The sequence below is a fragment of the Bombus vosnesenskii genome, unplaced genomic scaffold, assembly GCF_011952255.1.
Source record: "Bombus vosnesenskii isolate JDL3184/JDL3185 unplaced genomic scaffold, Bvos_JDL3184-5_v1.1 scf7180000013336, whole genome shotgun sequence".
Lineage (NCBI taxonomy): Eukaryota > Metazoa > Arthropoda > Insecta > Hymenoptera > Apidae > Bombus > Bombus vosnesenskii.
This window is the reverse complement of record NW_022882974.1, coordinates 487,862-506,478: the sequence shown is the minus strand read 5'-3', so window position 1 is coordinate 506,478 and position 18,617 is coordinate 487,862. Positions and strand designations below refer to the sequence as shown.

The 18,617-nt window shown below is 34.1% G+C and overlaps 1 protein-coding gene and 1 long non-coding RNA gene across 3 annotated transcripts in view; one reads left to right on the top strand and one right to left on the bottom strand.

Annotated features, from left to right (window-relative positions):
- Positions 1-18,617, bottom strand: part of LOC117235993 (zinc finger and BTB domain-containing protein 12-like) — a 68,739-nt gene that overhangs the window by 35,556 nt on the left and 14,566 nt on the right. The gene's annotated exons all lie outside the window — the stretch shown is intronic.
- Positions 8,339-10,182, top strand: LOC117235995. Its single transcript, XR_004493762.1, has 2 exons — positions 8,339-9,371; positions 9,500-10,182. It is a non-coding gene; the product is annotated as an uncharacterized LOC117235995 (long non-coding RNA).

Below are 18,617 nucleotides of genomic sequence, written 5' to 3'. Positions count from 1 at the left end.
GCATGGAAAAAGTTAGTGAATTACATTGAAGATACCATATAGGAAAAAGTGGAAGATAATATTGAACAAGAACGTGGAAGATAATCGTTTTGCATTGAATACAATACCAGATAAGATTCGCTGATAGCAACGTTGACGCGGCAGAATGGATTCAATCTGACGAATCATCTTCAATTGATCATGACATTAATGTTATATGTACTTCGAATAATGGATTGAAACACGAATATAGTGGTAATGATGATATTCTCCAAAGTTTTGAAGTATTTGACGTCTTAAAAATAGAGCTAAGGTGGTAGAAGGTACAAAAGGAATGTAACTCTACCGAATTAAATCCGGTGAAAAAGTTGATTTAGCAGCTAAAACCACTTGGCATCCATAAATCTTTAATGGGATCATACTCAATTTCATTATTCGTATTGCTGTTATTAATATTTATGTTCTTTCTTGAAATATATAAAACAAAGATGTACTTGCTAAGATGAACACCTTTCTATTTAATTTCATTACTTTTATTGTCATTATTATAATCCATGTTTTTTCTTGAAATATATAAGACAAAGATCTACTTGCTAAGATGAACACCTTTCTATTTAATTTCATTGCTTTTATTTTCATTATTATAATCCATGTTCTTTTTTGAAATATATAAGACAAAGATGTACTTGCTAAGATGAACACCTTTCTATTTAATTTTATTACTTGTATTCTCATTATTATAATCCATGTTTTTTCTTGAAATATATAAGACAAAGATGTACTTGCTAAGATGAACACCTTTCTATTTAATTTTATTACTTGTATTCTCATTATTATAATCCATGTTTTTTCTTGAAATATATAAGACAAAGATGTACTTGCTAAGATGAACACCTTTCTATTTAATTTTATTACTTGTATTCTCATTATTATAATCCATGTTTTTTCTTGAAATATATAAGACAAAGATGTACTTGCTAAGATGAACACCTTTCTATTTAATTTTATTACTTGTATTCTCATTATTATAATCCATGTTTTTTCTTGAAATATATAAGACAAAGATGTACTTGCTAAGATGAACACCTTTCTATTTAATTTTATTACTTGTATTCTCATTATTATAATCCATGTTTTTTCTTGAAATATATAAGACAAAGATGTACTTGCTAAGATGAACACCTTTCTATTTAATTTCATTGCTTTTATTTTCATTATTATAATCCATGTTCTTTCTTGAAATATAAAAAACAAAGATAAACTTGCTAAGATAAACACCTTTCTATTTAATTTCATTATTCGTACTGTTATTATTAGTTTACATATCCTTTTCTGAAATACACAGAACATAAGATGAACGTCTTCCCATCTAATTTTATTATTTGTATTACTATTATTAACATGTACGTTCTTTTTTTAGATACCTAGAACAAAGATGAACTTCTCCTTGAACATGAGGGAATTAACTGCCCTATCATCTAAAAATTCCTTTATCCGAACATCTTTATTCCCCCAATTAATTCAGATAACTGAGGTTCTACTGTGCCTATATTTACAAAGCCATCTCACCCAAGCACTTTGATTCATTCATTCTCTTTGTCCCATTCATACTGACTCCGACCTACTCCAAGACTAGTTGCCCTTTTATTATACCTTTGTCTGTTTGCTGAAAACTCTCCTTGATCTACTTTTTACTAGCCTATCTTTTTATTTCTCTTTCTCCTGCAGTCTCTCCAGCCATTCTACAATCCTTCTATCCCATCTTTCGCCTACTACGTCTTCCAGCCTGACATCTCTTTCGCTTTCGCTGCAGTCCTTTGTTACGTGCTCTGAACTCCATCCAACGAATCGAGTTAGCAGAGGTAAACAAACTCACGCGATTGGAACAGAAGCGTATTCGCAAGCTTCAGAGATACCGTGTCGTAAACCCGAAAGCTGGAAACTGGGCCCAAAGGTACATTTCCACGCGACAGTTCAATGTGACAGTACGTTTGCACATGGTACAAAGTGACGAAGCTCCTCTCTAGGAGGCAGACAGGCAGCAACACAATGTACTGTTCTAATTTTTAGCCTCGTGACTCCAAAGTCACGACTTAGAGTCCTACGACCTAAATTTGATGATGTGGTTTTCACACTCATGACACTAAATGATACGACCTTTGTTGTGAATATTAGACTCTTTTTGTCATGACGTTGAGCTTGCGTCGTCTTACGCTGTCACAATAGCAACTATCGTAACTTTTACTGTCACATGGAGATCTGTGTGAACAATGACTCATATGAACCGGCTCCTCAGCTCAACTGCTGATCTCCTGCTTGCCTGCTTGCCTGCTTGCTTCGTTTCCCTCTACCAACTGCAGTCGTTGAGAGTACAACAGGCTCCTCCCAATCTATCCACGCACAGATCACACCTTCTATCCTCAGTATCTATTTTCCCAATTTTTCCAAAATTCTACACTCTGCTTGTTCTGTTAACTCTCGGCCTCCTCTTTCTTTTCTTAGATAACCTGGCAGCCCCATCGTTCGGACATATTTGTACCTATCATTTTATTTCGAATATTTGTTACTAAATAGACGTAAAATATTCATACTAACTGAATAAATAATAAAAGAGCCATAATATTGCTTTTTTTAACAATCGCGTAGCTGTTGCACTTGCACTTGGTGCCAACGTTTCCTGGACATCGCAGTCTGCTTCTTCAGCGCAGACCTGAAACTGAGGGTCCCTGGCCCCGTTGTTTCCATTTTTACCGAGCGACGTTCCGCTTGGCTGATCGAACTGATCAACCAACTCGCGAGTTCTAACTGTCACAAAATCTAACCGGAAGCCGTTCAATTCGATCAGCCAATCGAATTGCAAGACCCGTAAAGTGCACTTGCAAATCGTACGGATGTGACACTCGTGGACCAAAATCATCTGACGATCACACGAGAGTTTGAAATCTGAAAATGTCGAACACGTTTCTACGTGTTTTCGTTTTCGTACTTTCGATAGCATTCTGTACGATAAACAGATTCTATGCGAATGTTTGGCGAGCTCGCTCTCGTACCACAAACTGTACAGTTCTCAGCCATTTCAATGTCTCAGCGCAGCTCCTTCGCTTGCACTTTTTAAGCTTAGAAAGAAATAATAAACAGATATAATAGAAATTGTCGTTGTACCAGTCTGTGTAACTCGTCCGCCAAGATATTTCTCCAGATTCTCAGATTTGAAATGACAAACTGGCCGCAAATACATTTAAAACAAAAAAGAGGGGAGAACTGTTTAATTGGAAAAAGGGGTGAAATTCAGAAGACCAATCAGAAGGAGGACCTTCTTCCATCTTAATTAAAGAGCGACGAGGAGAAGAGAAAGAGAAAGTTGGGGAAGAACGTTTGCCTGTAATTATCGTTCAAAAAGTACGCTTCGCTCGTAACAGCAAACCCTGTGATGTTTCGTGTTCAATCGGCTAATCGATTGCAGAAAATTACAGGTTTCTCGATAAAACACGTATGTCCATTTCCAACGATATCTCGCGTCTACAACTTTCGAAAGATAATATTTATTAAATAAAGCTGATAGAAATTCGTTTGTTTCTAACAAATGTTCGTCTCGTGTTTAAATAATCTTCGCTGAAGGAGATCTTCATGCTGAACACTTTACGCTGCGGAACTTAAAATTAAAATAAAATCGAAACGGAACGGTATGCTTGCAAAATCGTAAAAAGTTTGTCGATTTTACTAAAATTTCATGGTTAATCGACAGTGGGAAATCTTTTCGCGGCAACGCATCGATGTTGTTGTAAGTCGATCAAAATAATGTTGGCATTTTTATATGATAATTAAGAGGCAATAAAAATTAGATTAAATAATTAAAATAAAATTTTGGAGGCGATTTACAAGCAACCAGGTGAGTTAGTATTCACAGTGACATAATTCGATCAATATTTCGTGTAATTACACGAAGTGTGGGATGAAATAGTCGAGTAACGTGACTTTCAAGGGACACGTGCTTACAAATATCTGAATAATATTTCGCAAACATTTCGAACAACCTGTTGATTGCAATAGAAATATTCGAAAATTTTGCCAACAAATGGAAAGAAATTTCTAAACCTAAGCTCACGTTTCATAAATATACTTTGCTCGTTTCAAGCATCAAATTCATCGTCACTGTTTGAAAAGAAGCCTTCGAGTAATGAATTTCTTACTTAACGCTTTACTGACCGCTAGCGGTTCAACAGCATACGCACGTCCGACCGGCAACTTAGGCGCAGATTCTCCCTGGCGCCGGCTCTGTTTCGCCTTAGACTCTCCAATACCATTTTTTTCGTTCATCGCGAACGCTACGTTTTTCAAATTGGTATAAAACTGTGGGAGCTTACAAAGCAACGCAACTGACGCAACCGAGCATGGTGCCTTAGTACCAAATAACAAATTACTGTTCAAATAATGAAAAAGATAGTCGGCGACAAAAAGCCGATTAATAGGCTGTCGGTCGGTAAACGTTGGCGACAAAAAGTCGATTAATAGGCTATCGGTCGGTAAGCGTCGGCGACAAACAACCGATTAATCGGCTATCGGTCGGTAAAGCGTTGATCATTGGCAAGCGTATGCGTGGAAAACATTCAACTGAAAATTAAAACCTCAACTGCGAGCCATAACGCGGCTGAAATTCCTAGCCCGATCAATAAATCTGGCCGAATGACTGCGCAGAAATTCGCGTTTTCGCAAGAAGATGCGAAGCAGACTTAACAAAACTGAAATAATCAACACGCTTTGCTCGTTACTCGAGCTTTCGGCAAGCTTCTGGCCGGCTAAATAATCGAAATGTGAAACGTGAAATAACTATATCGAAGCTGACGTACAAATTTGAATATCTTTATTCATTGATATCTTCGCGCTGACAATTAAAAGGTCGCATACAGTTAACGTGGATCGGAATATCGATACAAACGCACCGGTTCCAAATCATCAGAAATTGTAAACACACTTACGTACTTGCACGTGTATCTGTGTCGATATCCCGAGCCCGGTGATTACCTATATTAAATATCTATCGTTAATTCTTCGAAACCAGCTGTCCATCGTTCAGACAGCTGTTTCTCTAAGTCTTGTTTTTACGTTTACATTCGAGAAAAGGAGCTTGATCTTGTCAAAGTTTGAAACGAAAGTACAAGTACTTAACATCGTTACGTAGACGATTAATCGACAAATTTGCTGACAGATTATTCGTTCTTTTAACTAGTTGTTGGATGATGCTTTATGGATGCAACAAATTTTGTAACACATATTCTTACGCAAAGAAATCATCATAAGAATTTCTTTTTTTTTCTATTTTCTTAAAGTACCTTCTTACTCCCGTTGAGAATGGATCGATTATGGTAGTTACAGTAATTTTTCTGATTTAACCTCATTTTACGTTTTATATCCAGACGCCTGTAAAACGATTTCGTCGACACGCAAAATTTCTTCGAAATTGATCGAAATTGTCAAGTGTCTCTGCAGTTGAATCCTCCATGTGTTCGATATATTTCGTTCGAAATATATTAATTTGAAATATTGTTTCACATTAACTCTGCACTAACACTAATTCTTTAAAAATTGTTTAAAAATTGTTTACAAATTGCCACTATGCAAAGAACGTCGATACAATAAGAAAAAGAAGAAGAATATGGGGCAAGGTGGAACTGCCGTTTATTTTGCATCGCTGTGCTTCCTGAAATGCTGAAAGCAGACAGACGTTTGCACGACACCAATAAGTTACAGTGAGTTGATGGCGCCCCCATGCGTTCACCGACCATTTTTCTGTTTCTAACGATCCTGATCTTATCTTGTACCATCGTTTGAACATCAACAGGTAAGTGACTGTTCTCGATCGAATGTCTGGAATATTATCAAGTGAGCAATTGCTTGAGCTATTTAAACTATGAACGTTATTCGTAAGCGAATTAAGACATCGAGATAATTTTTTACAAAATTTCTGTACTTCTATAATTGTGATATACGTACAAAAGAAGGACAGAGCGACAAAGTGGAAACAATTGTACAAAAGAAATAGCTGCTATGGTAAAGCAGCTGCAGCCTTTGATGTTGTCAAAACCACATTGCACAGAGCCCTGGGTCTATCTCGAGAATATTCTCAACCAATAGAAGCCTTCCAAACTGTGTTTTCGCGGAAGTATTAGTATTTCGTTTAAAAGAAATGGAGAGCCTATTATTTGGTCTAACAACAATGAACACACCCAAATATTAGATTGTTCCAAAAGCTTCTTTCGTTTAATAAGGAAATACTAGATGCACACCATTCTTTGTTTTATATTATTTTATTGAATTATAAGTAATCTGTTCTATTGGGACAAAATAATTCGATAAAAGAATATTATAAAACGAAAAATGTTGCACATTTATTTCCTTGGAAAAAGAAGGAAACCTTTGGAACAACAGGTGCGTCTCTTACAAGACACTGACAGTGTCTTTAAAATTTTTTCTTTTTTTTTTTTTTTGCACTTTCCGTGTCAAGTTTCGAAAGTTTATTTCATGATATTTTCATAAACAGATATTGATAGTATGTGTATATTTTTTACAGATCAATTAATAAGATCAAAATATCAAGAAATAAATTTTAAGGCAATTTTTTCCTAGCGTTCCCGTGTCTCCCCAATCCTCCGTTTTGCGTAATTGTGCAGGACACAATTGGAAACACAAGAATAGAATTATGCGACGATAGCAATGAAAATACTATTACAAAAGCTAGATTTGTCCATGGAGGATTGAACAGTATTCTTAAATGATATCGATCTTGATTAAAGTGCCAAAAAAGAACTTTTGGCTATATTGCTCCTTAAACGTGATTTTCATTCCATGAAATATGACTTGAAACGTTTTCCTAACATTTCGAATGTGTAGCGTTGTGAGATTTGAAATGCACACGGTAAATTAGGAAAATATTGATCATGTAAGAAAGAATCATCCAACAAATATTCACATATTTTATTAGAAAAAACGACTTACGGAGTAATTATTGATAGATTAGTGATATAATCAATCGTTAACTAAAAATATCTACACTCGTCTGGCTTTCAGAAATAAATGTAAGCATATAAAAATCGTCGTAAAGTCGAATTTAAAAAAAAAATACGGTCGTTTACGTTCGCGATTGTCAACTTAAAGAATAATATCGAAGAATTAAATAAGATAGGAACTCAAAATAACGCAGAAACATTTGAGTGTTTCGTTAGAGCGCGTTTAACAGAATTTTATACAGAAAATTCGCGGACATGTGAAACTTGTTCCGAATAAACGACGTTCGATCGGACAATCATTTAATCAAACACTTTATTAAGTATCGCGGTAAGAATTTTTCTCGGTTAATCAATTAACCAAAGAAACGATCAATTAGTTAGCTAAGCGATTTCATGGAGAATCGAGAAAGGAACTTTGTCGATCGATTTTTTAAACAATTTGCAGTTAAATTCGTTTGAACTTAATTCACATCCGTTACCTTCAACAATAAATAATTAATTCGTATACAAAGAAGGATTGACGTTTAATACGTTTCCATTTCTATTCTGACAAACTCATAGAAGCTTAATTATTTATTGTTTACAATTATGTGGAATACAAAACGTTTTACTCGTCGACACTTCGCAGTTTCGAACATAATGTTTTCTATAAATTACGTTCGCAAAATAACGTAGAAAAATACACGCAGCTTCTGCGTCTCGCAGCGATAAACAAAACGTTACATCGAACTGCAAAACATCCATACAGTTGTTGCTCTTTGTTCTTATCTCGTAGTTCAATCTGTACAGATAATTGCTCGTCTTAATTCTTCAATTATTCAGCAATTACTTAGTAAAATATTGTACGACACATTCTTCGAATATCCACCTTTCTGTTACGATCGTAACAAATCGTAAAGATTCAGAGTGTTTGTGCTACAAGTAAATGGGCAATGATCAACTCTCAAAGAGACAACACTAGAAATGCAATGAAAAATGCACTTATTAGTACTTTAATAAGCTAATACTTATCTCCTATTTATCACGTATCCGTTTACGAAGTTAGACAGAAAGTAATAAAATAATACTACGATGAAAGCTACAATGTCATACTTTAAAATAAATTACACAGTTTCAAGCAAATTAACTGATTTAGGACATCCACAATGGTTTTCTGAATTCATCGTAGTTGATCTCTTAGAATTATCGATGATTTTATATACTGTTTACGTTTCGTTCACTGGGTATTCTGAAACCTAGTATTTCAGGTTATGTGCACATTCTTTATGGACCAATCGGTGCCTCTGACCGGCCAATGAGAACCGTCTTCTGGTCATCCGGTCCCGACTGGACCAATGAGAACGGCCTTCCAATGATTGGCTAATCAGAGACACCGCTTTCACCATAGCAAGTACAAAACATAACCTAAAGCGGTGAGTTTCAGGGTAAGCCTAGAGAAGTTCTTAAATGTCGGCTCATAAAGTAATATACAGTGTAAGTCAGTTGACATGACAGTCATGAGTCATGTGACAACTACGACAAAGGTCGTAGTAGACCAAAGGATACAGTACACCAAAATAAGAAGGAATTTCGAATTGCAGCTTAATTTGCAACGCTAGGCATTGCTTAGATCGACAATTTCCTGGCGAATGGTCGTGCTGGTCTTATTTCCTGACCAGCTCGCTTTCCGGGTCTGAATCCATTCGATTATTAGTTCTGAAACGTTAGAAATCTTTTGTTCATAAAACTTCAATCGACAGTGCTGAAATTCTTCGTCAGCGTGACGACCAAAGTTGCCGACAAATCCGCGTAAACATTTCGACGATATATGACGCGATGCATTCATGCTTCTATGTGAGCTGTATCTCTGATCACTTGGAGCAATTGGTCTGAACATAGGTAAGCGACCATTACAATATAAAAGAAGCTGTCACTCGAAAACGAGATCATATCAGGTATATACGTTCACGCGGACTTTTCTTCTTATTTTAGTGTGCTGAAGCAGTCGCTGCTGCATTAATACACCCTGTGAACAGCTACATACATATGTATGTGGCCAATGTTCTCAGTATGCCTAGCAATGTGATCTTTGATCTTACGAAGTCTACCGGCGCTCGCTGTATAACATACAACTGCTGCATATGTAACATAATTGTATAACGTGTTACACAGAAGTGTTGTGTAACGCGTCTTTTTTTAAGGCGTTATACAACTTTGCTGTACAAAAGTCCAATAGCACGCAAGCATGAGCTGATTCTCTATGAAAAAATAAGAAGAAAACGTGGATAAAAATACATAGAACGGTGGCTAAAGCGGAATATCCTCAATAGGAAGGAAAAGGAGGCAGCCAATTGCAAGTGGAAAATGCAGAAAAGGAAAGAAATCGTTTAGTAGAGGAAAAAGGAAAAGGTGTTCTACGTAATTTAAAAATAGCCGCTTTAAAACACTCATTAAAAGATTGCTAGTAGAAACTACTGTTACTCCAAAACAAAATCATATCGAGCATATATTTACATAAACTTTTCTTCTTATTTTAGCGTGCTAAATCAGCTTCTGCCGCGCTTCACACATGTTCTGACTCATCCTGCGTAACACAATTGATAAGCAACTACGATGAATTCAAAGCAAGCTACACGTTTAGATAAAAAATTATTCGTTTACAAGCACATACATGTTCCTTTTTTGAAATTAAAATTAACCGTACATACAAGGAATAGTTGATTTCGGCAGATACACCGCAATTATCTGTCTAGACAGACTCCTAAGTACAAAATTGTATTTTCATTTGTCATTCACATTAGTATAGCGAAGAAAGGAAAGGAATCGATTATTCAGTCGTTCATGTGAATAGTTATGAATCATTCTTATTTTTATATACCTACGCTATGTCACTCGGGACAGTTTATAATAATAGATTCTAATAAATAAATTTCCTTAGATTAAAGCGTGAAAAATTTCTACATCAGAAGCGAGAAAATCCGAAGAAAATCCACTCGGAGTGTATTTCCTCTATGTACATGCAATGTTTTGTTCTGAATGAGAAAATACATAAAAAATTTCAATTCCAATTCCTTCATTTCTCTTCACTTCATATTGTTCACTCCTTGTAGAAATTTTAGAAATAACCTCAATACAAATACGAGCGCGTAATTTACGGAATTCTTTAATTTCTTTAATTATTCGAACGAATTCGTTTCATAGATTTCTTGCAAAAAAAAAAGGTCAATTTCGCATTTTTGAAAAATATTTCTATCTGGAATGTCACATTGCCGTTAAAATGATTTTTGTACCCGATAATTTCCCATTTGAATCTCCACAGAAATTGAACGTGATAATTCCCGTGTTTATTGAACAAGACTTTTCCTTTTATTTTCGTTTTGCAAAAAATCTATAAACCCGTTTGTTATTCGTGTTTCTCGTAAAAATTCTACAATCTAATTTTTATGACTTTTCGGTAAAAACTTTTGCATCTAATGTTTGCAATTTTTTGCAAAAATCTGGGATTACAATATTTGCAACGACTCCTGCAAAATTGTCAAAGGCTTAAAATTTAATATTCAGCGTTCCCCTCTGAATACGTAGTTGCAAAAAAATTGCAATTCTAACTTTCTTCAGTTTCTTTGCGAATGTTCTAAAATCTAAATGTTCTTAATCTTCCTGCAAGACACTTCTCCCTAGTTCTCCCTCTAAAGTCATACATTTTTGCAGAAACCTGACAAACATTTGAACGTAGTAGTCTTCATTAATTTCTTTATTATTAAGAATAAAGAATATTATTAATAGTAATAATAGTATCATTAATTTCTTTATCAGTAGCATCCTCTATTTTCCGGAGAAACATACTTCTTCCTTTTTCAAAAATTCCCTAAACTACCAAAAATCCCAGTTTTTCCCTCGCTTCTCGTTATATTCATCGCGTGACTTTAGTAAAAATTAGTAGCCCCAATTGCTTCTCCTTTCGATACTCAAAAATCTCCACATACCATGTGCTCGAATGTTTTTCCAAAAAGAACTCTGAACAATAAAAATGTTCTGCTTCAATGTTTACATTAAAAATCGTTGAAAAAAGTTGCGAGGAGATTTAATGTTTTGCAAAGAAGCGCAACAATGTACGCTTTCTGCAAAAGCAATTTCCGATAATATTTGTCAGAATGTTTCTCGTGAAAATGTCTGCAATTAGGATTTTTCGCTTTCACACGAAACTTGTCTCACTTTTTGTTGAAAGAAAGTGAAAAGGACTTCACCCAAGTAGATTTGCAAAAAACGTTGCATCATGTGATTTGTATTACTTTGGATTCTCGTTCGGCGACTTAATTTTCACTGAAATTAGCAACCGGCCTCTTATCCAACGCATAAAGCAATAATATACAGCTCGGCTATTAGCCAGGTAATTTTTACTTTACTTTTAGATAAATATCAATAGATAGGTATCTTATTTAATAGTGCTTTATCTCATATTAAAATGGTTCATATCAACTTGTTTTTTTTTTCTTTTTAGAAGTTATATTCAAATGAAATATATATTTGAATAAACGAAAACCATAGCAAGACTGATAATTCAAGAGAAATATTTACACGTCTAATTTAAAGCTAATTATGATATTCCTTCAAATCGTACTAAACTGTAAGTACGATTTACGACGATAAAGAATGAAATTAGAAATTTCATTAAGATGAAAATATTTCAGTAGATTGTATTTGTAATTGAAATCCATTGTATAATCAAGGAAGAGAGAGAAAGAGAGAGAGAGAGAGAGGGAGGGAGAGAGGGAGATGTTTCCCATAATTGAAAGACCTGAATTTTAAATTAAAACTCGAAATGTAATTACACATCTTTCACGAAAAAATTACTCCATTATATTTATTGGGTTTTTACCCATTCCACATAATTAATAACTAAAGTGAATCATTAACAAATGACGAGAAATATAAATCGTGATTTAAATTACAAATCTTCTGGATTAATTTAATCGAAGATTCTTTTCGCAGAAAGTAACCTAATTTCCAATAGTAGCAATTAATAATAGTCATTTTCAATGCTCTATGTTCGTATTCTGTCTCTCATTAGGAAATCGCGAACCTAATCGGCAAATGCAATCTATATTTTCGTAATCCGATCATATTTATCATCCTAACTTCGCTAAATATAAAAACTAATTGGAACGAGAGGAGTAATTAAGACTAAGAAAAAAAAACAAAGAAAAAAGAAATCACATTTCCAATCGAACGTTTAACAAACACAGGACTCACAGCATTATTCGATCTATTAATTGTTTTCGTACAATTCGCGTAACACGTTTAATTAAAAGTAGCTATAAAAATCACATTATCGATAATTTCACGTAAAAATTAAAGAAGAAAAAAAACACATAATTATAGAAAATTGCACGAAAGTTGCATATATCCCTATGCTTTCACTTTAATACTGATGCACTAACTACACTTACGCTCGAAAGATTGCACTATCGACTACCTCACCTTTACAGTTATAAAAATCACTATTAAAAAATATAGTGAAATACTGGTCGTTTGAGTACGCTATCGAGTAGAAAATTCCTTACGTTAGATACAAGAGTGATAGACGTACATATTTTAAAGAAGAAGAAGAAGAAGAGATAGGAAAGAACGAAGAGATATAAGATTAATTTTTAATACGTAATATTCGTAATTAGTAAGTTGTACGGTCGCAATTTCAGTGAACTATACTTCTCTTACCTACGAAATTCTTCATACAGTAATTCTCATTCTCGTATTGCAAAATTTATCTGTTCGTTTAGTATATCACCTAGTTTCACCTTTAGTTTCTCTTTCCCCTTGGTTCTACACTTTGTGTCAAAAAAAGAAAATAATAATAAACGTGCGTTATACATTCAACGAATCTACTATAAGCCTGCTGCCTTTTTACAATAAGCTTGGCTATTTGGTCTTTCAAAATTTTTCAAATTTTCCAGCAAACCATCAGCATTTGCATCGATCAGTTAACCAATCCGAGAGCTCATCAGACTGTTCTCGGAATTGTCAGGTAAAGCTATCCAAAAACGCTATGTACAAATTTGTATTCTCAACCCTTTGCACTCCTGTGTCGAGTGTGACTCGACATCAGCAGCTCCGTTGTCGAGTGTCAGTCGACATTCTTTCAGTGCCACCTTTTTTTTTGTGAAACGTGCAAAAGAAAAGGAGGATTACATCCTGGAAATTGTTTCAAGATATATCATACACTTAAATACCAGTTTTGTTCACATTATTGTTGTATTTTCTAATTTTTAAGTGAATTTCTTTCTTCCTTTATTTATTTAAATTGCCTTAGTTTTTAGTTAAAGTAAATAAAACACTTAAAAGCGTTAGCAGATGCTGCTAATGAAATTGAAATGAAATTCTGAGTGCAAAGGGTTAAAGATCAAGCACACTCGACTATCGTCGTTTAATCAGTTGCTTCTTATCGAACACACGGTAGAACCTGCAGCACCCTAACATCCATGCAAATATTTTCATCCAAATGCAAAAATTATGCAAATATCCGTCCAATAATTTACCTACTGCGTGTTCAGTAACCAACGACATCGTCAGTCCAATTTGTCGAATGTTCACGTACAAACAAATCGTAAAGACTCGAGGATGATATAAATAAAAAAAGAAAAAAAAATCAAAAGTAACTCGAATGCTCTACTTTCAAAAGTATTGTTCCATGAATTTATATATATATATGAGTATACAGGAAAGTGATATGAAATTGTAGACAGGATGTATAACAGTGAAGGACAGAAGTATTGTTCATGGACTAATACTTTTGAAAGTAGAGTATACTTGAACAATACATGGAACAATACTTTTGAAAGTATATATATAAGTATACAGGAAAGTGATACGAAATTGTAGACAGGATGTATAATAGTGAAGGTCAGAAGTATTGTTCATAGAACGATACATGGAACAATACTTTTGAAAGTATATATATAAGTACACAGGAAAGTGATATGAAATTGTAGGCAGGATGTATAACAGTGAAGGTCAGAAGTATTGTTCATAGAACGATACATGGAACAATACTTTTGAAAGTATATATATAAGTATACAGGAAAGTGATATGAAATTGTAGACAGGATGTATAATAGTGAAGGTCAGAAGTATTGTTCATAGAACGATACATGGAACAATACTTTTGAAAGTATATATATAAGTATACAGGAAAGTGATATGAAATTGTAGGCAGGATGTATAATAGTGAAGGATAGAACTATCGTTCATGGAACAATACTTTTGACAGTAGAGTATACTGGAACAATACATGGAACAATACTTCTGAAAGTATATATATAAGTATACAGGAAATTGATATGAAATTGTAGACAGGATGTATAATAGTGAAGGTCAGAAGTATTGTTTATAGAACAATACTTTTAATAGTAGAGTATACTGGAACAATACATGGAACAATACTATTGAAAGTATATATGTAAGTATACAGGAAAGTGATATGAAATTGTAGACAGGACGTATAATAGTGAAGGTCAGAAGTATTGTTTATAGAACAATACTTTTAATAGTAGGGTATACTGGAACAATACATGGAACAATGCTTTTGAAAGTATATATATAAATATACAGGAAAGTGATATGATATTGTAGACAGGATGTATAATAGTGAAGGATAGAACTATCGTTCATGGAACAATACTTTTGATAGTAGAGTATACTGGAACAATACTTTTGAAAGTATATATATAAGTATACAGGAAAGTGATATGAAATTGTTATATATATGTTAAAGTCAGGTTGGCATTTTGGGGCGTTCTATGAACCTTTACTTACTTTACCGTCGCGAATGTAGCTAATATTTATCAGTACGAATGTGGGCACTACAAGAGGCTATGAGTAATGACGATAGGATGATGGTGACAACGAATTCAGGTTCGATAACGAATCCACGGTCCATGGGAGGACAAGTATCAACGTAATACTCGATTCGGGTAACTTCTCGATAACCCAATCAGCAATTCGTCCAACGACTAACTAACAAACTAACTCTCCCTTAATCCAAAAGAAACTGCCCTTATATACTCCTGTCCCCACTTCTCGGGTCAATCTTTGTTTTTAAGGAGAGCCATATAATCATTTCGTACCTCTGTCAGGTACACGTCCTTCCCGTGACCGTGGCTACGTCCAGTGACCCGCTATGTCACTTCAAGCCCGAACCCATCGTCATAAAGTCAGATTGGAACATTAAAACTATTCCTTATTTTTATTACTTAAGTGCAGCTATAGTAAAAGTCTGGACTAGAGTATTGGGGTTTTTCCCAACATTCCGCACGGGAAATCCCGCTGTCCTTCCATCTCCGACATATATATTATATAATATATGTAATATATATAATATATATTATATAATATATGTAATATATATTATATATATTACATATATTATATAATATGTATTTTTATTATATATAATATATAATATATATATAACAATTTCATATCACTTTCATGTATATATATAATGTGTTTAAATAATAAAATAAATAATAACAAAAAATGAATATCTTGTGTGTAGTAAGCAAATTAGGCAGAGGGCAAACGCATTGCACTGAGCGTTCAAGGGGAAAGAAAGCTGCTGAGAGAAGTCGGAAGAAGGTGTGGAAATGTTGCAAAAATCACGAACGTTTACAACGTTAAGAGACATACAATTAATATAATATAAATTAACTGTAATATGATTGATATAATGAAAAGCAAAAACGTGCGTGTTTTGAGAAGTAGAAAAACTTCGATGGACTTGAAAAATAAATATCTATGCTCTGTTGTATAGTAATACTAATAAATCAGCAACAAAGAGACGCTAATATGTAGCGTATGAAGATGTTTTGGAGTTTGGATAAATCACATCATCAACGTTTCAAATCCTCGTGTTGAAAAAAAAGAAGATTACAGTGAAACTGACGACGACAAAAGCCTTCTTATTTGGAAACGTTTTTGACATTAGAGAAAGATATCTTAATTAGACGATTTGAGGCATAAACAGAATATAATTGGACTACATAACGCGTCTAAAGACAACATTTTTCCTGATGGAATTCATCGTTCGTTTGATTGATCTCAATTGAAAAATAATCGAACAATTAGCGTTATTATTTTTTAAGTAGAATTTTTTGAATTTCATCGAGGTGATTGGATTATTCATTCGTGTGATAATATAATATTTGATGTTATCAAAACTCTCTCAGTTAATTCGAGTACTGCAGGTTCCACTGTATTTCATTCGATGCAAATTTAACTTTGGCCAGCTACCTTTTTACATTAAGCTTCGTTGCTCGCAGTATTTCAAGAGAAGCTTTCAAATTTTGCAGCAAGCCATCGACGCGTTTACATTGACCAACTTGCCAAAATGAGCTGATCAGAATTTTGCAAAATTATCGAAATATCATAAGGTCAAAGAGAAATTGTAATTCTTAAAAAGAGAGCAGTTTTAACTTGCCTTATTTAATTAGTTTCCCTGTTATCGTATACTTTAGTTTGAGCGTAGAGTTCAGTTTCAAGCGCTTGACGCTTCAGCAAGCAGCTTAACTCGACAAGCAACGTAACTTCCTTTTTTGACACGTCAGAGAAATTTTGTCGAACCTCGTAAATTCTTCGTAAAACTTCAATTTGACTAGATTTTATCCTTATGAATAATTAAACAAGCTAACTACCATCCTTTTCCAAATAGAAAAACTATATAGCGTTCCGAACGAGAAACCAATCCTCCTTCCTCTTTTCGTTAACCCTAAGCCCTAACACTATGGTTAATTACTAGCTGTCGAGTACACGAATCGCTGTAATTTACAATATGTACAACAACTAAGCGAATGCACTTTCCTTCGTAAACAAAAGGGGTCAGATAGGACAAGAACGAAGAGAAACTTAAAAATTGAATGGGAAAAACTCGTCCCAATGCATCCTGCGAACATTTCGAATGATCGTTAGTAATATTCGGAATAAATAACGGGGAAAATAAATAATAAGCGAAACGAATCGATATTAATGAAAAAACGGGAATGTTAACATCCGTAGCTACTCGTCGAATCTCTGACTATACTCTTTTGTTTCTTCGACTGATAAAAGGAAATCTAGTTGAATCGAAAATTAGAAAGTTCGCGGCTTTCGAATAGAAACCTGCATAGTAAAATTTCGAATGAAATGATTGCAACCTTAAACCTATCTGGATCAGGACAATTTCATTAGTTTGCTCTAAGTTATTACCTCGCCGGTAATAGAAAATTTGTCCAACTTTCTAAATCCCAGATTCCTTGACCCTTTCAAGTTTCAAAAATATTTCTAATTTCTAGCCCGACGTTTCCCCATCTTTTTCTTTTTCCTTTCTTTTCTTTTCTTTTTCTTTTTTTTTTTTTCTTTCTTTTTCCACTTCGGATTTGTCATGTTCGCTCCTCGAACTCGAACAAGCATCTCAACTTTCCAATTTTCAAATCGCCCACCGATCAAATAAACCATTTGAAAAAGAAACACGGGGAATGAATGGTGCGAAAAGGTGCTTTCTCCAGACTTAGACGTTTCCCAGATAACGAATTTTCCTGTAATTTCTTCGGTTTTGCCATTAATTTTTTTTCGTAGTAATTTGTTGATTATTCGGCGGTTTTTTTTTGTTTCTCTTTCTCTTTGTTTGGGAAAAATGGAAAAACTGCATTGTCTATTGGAATGTCTCAATTAATCAATTAATCAATCAATCAACTAATCGGCTGATCGTTAATATCACTTTTAATGCCCAGCGAAAGATTGCGAGTTAGAAAAATGACTTCCCTGTAATTGTCTGCTTCGTTTCGTTTCCTTTTTTTTTTTGCCTCAAATCATCGATTCTCAGTTTCTTTGCTTTACTCGTTCTATGTATTCTATCTCTGTGGCTCGCTGTTTCATTCTGCCTATGTGCTGTATGTGTGTGTATGATATATGTATATGAACATGAATCTCGGTCTAGGGAGCCAATCGATCGATTATTCTGTAAACAAATAATCAAATTGCTACCACAACTGATCCTCTGTCGTGAAACAAAGACCATGTAATATTTCTGCAATAGAAATATTATCGATCTTTTCGAACTAACATTTTCATCAAAATCTATCATATCGAATCGTACAATGTGATATTTCAATTTAGAAGAACACAAGAAACTGATAATGTAGGAAAAATATTTACAGTTTACGCTTTCAACGAATCATCGTATTATACGTTGCAACAAAGTGAATCGAAAGGTATCGAATCGTACGATGTAATATTCAATTAAAAAAAGAAAGGTATATCCGAATAAAGAAGAACGCAAGAAACTGATAATGTAGGAAAAATATATACAGTTTACGCTTTCAACGAATCATCGTATTATACGTTGCAACAAAGTGAATCGAAAGGTATCGAATCGTACGATGTAATATTTCAATTAAAGAAAAGAAAAGTATATCCGAATAAAGAAGAACGTAAGAAACTGATAATGTAGGAAAAATATATACAGTTTACGCTTTCAACGAATCATCGTATTATACGTTGCAACAAAGTGAATCGAAAGGTATCGAATCGTACGATGTAATATTCAATTAAAAAAAAGAAAGGTATATCCGAATAAAGAAGAACGCAAGAAACTGATAATGTAGGAAAAATATTTACAGTTTACGC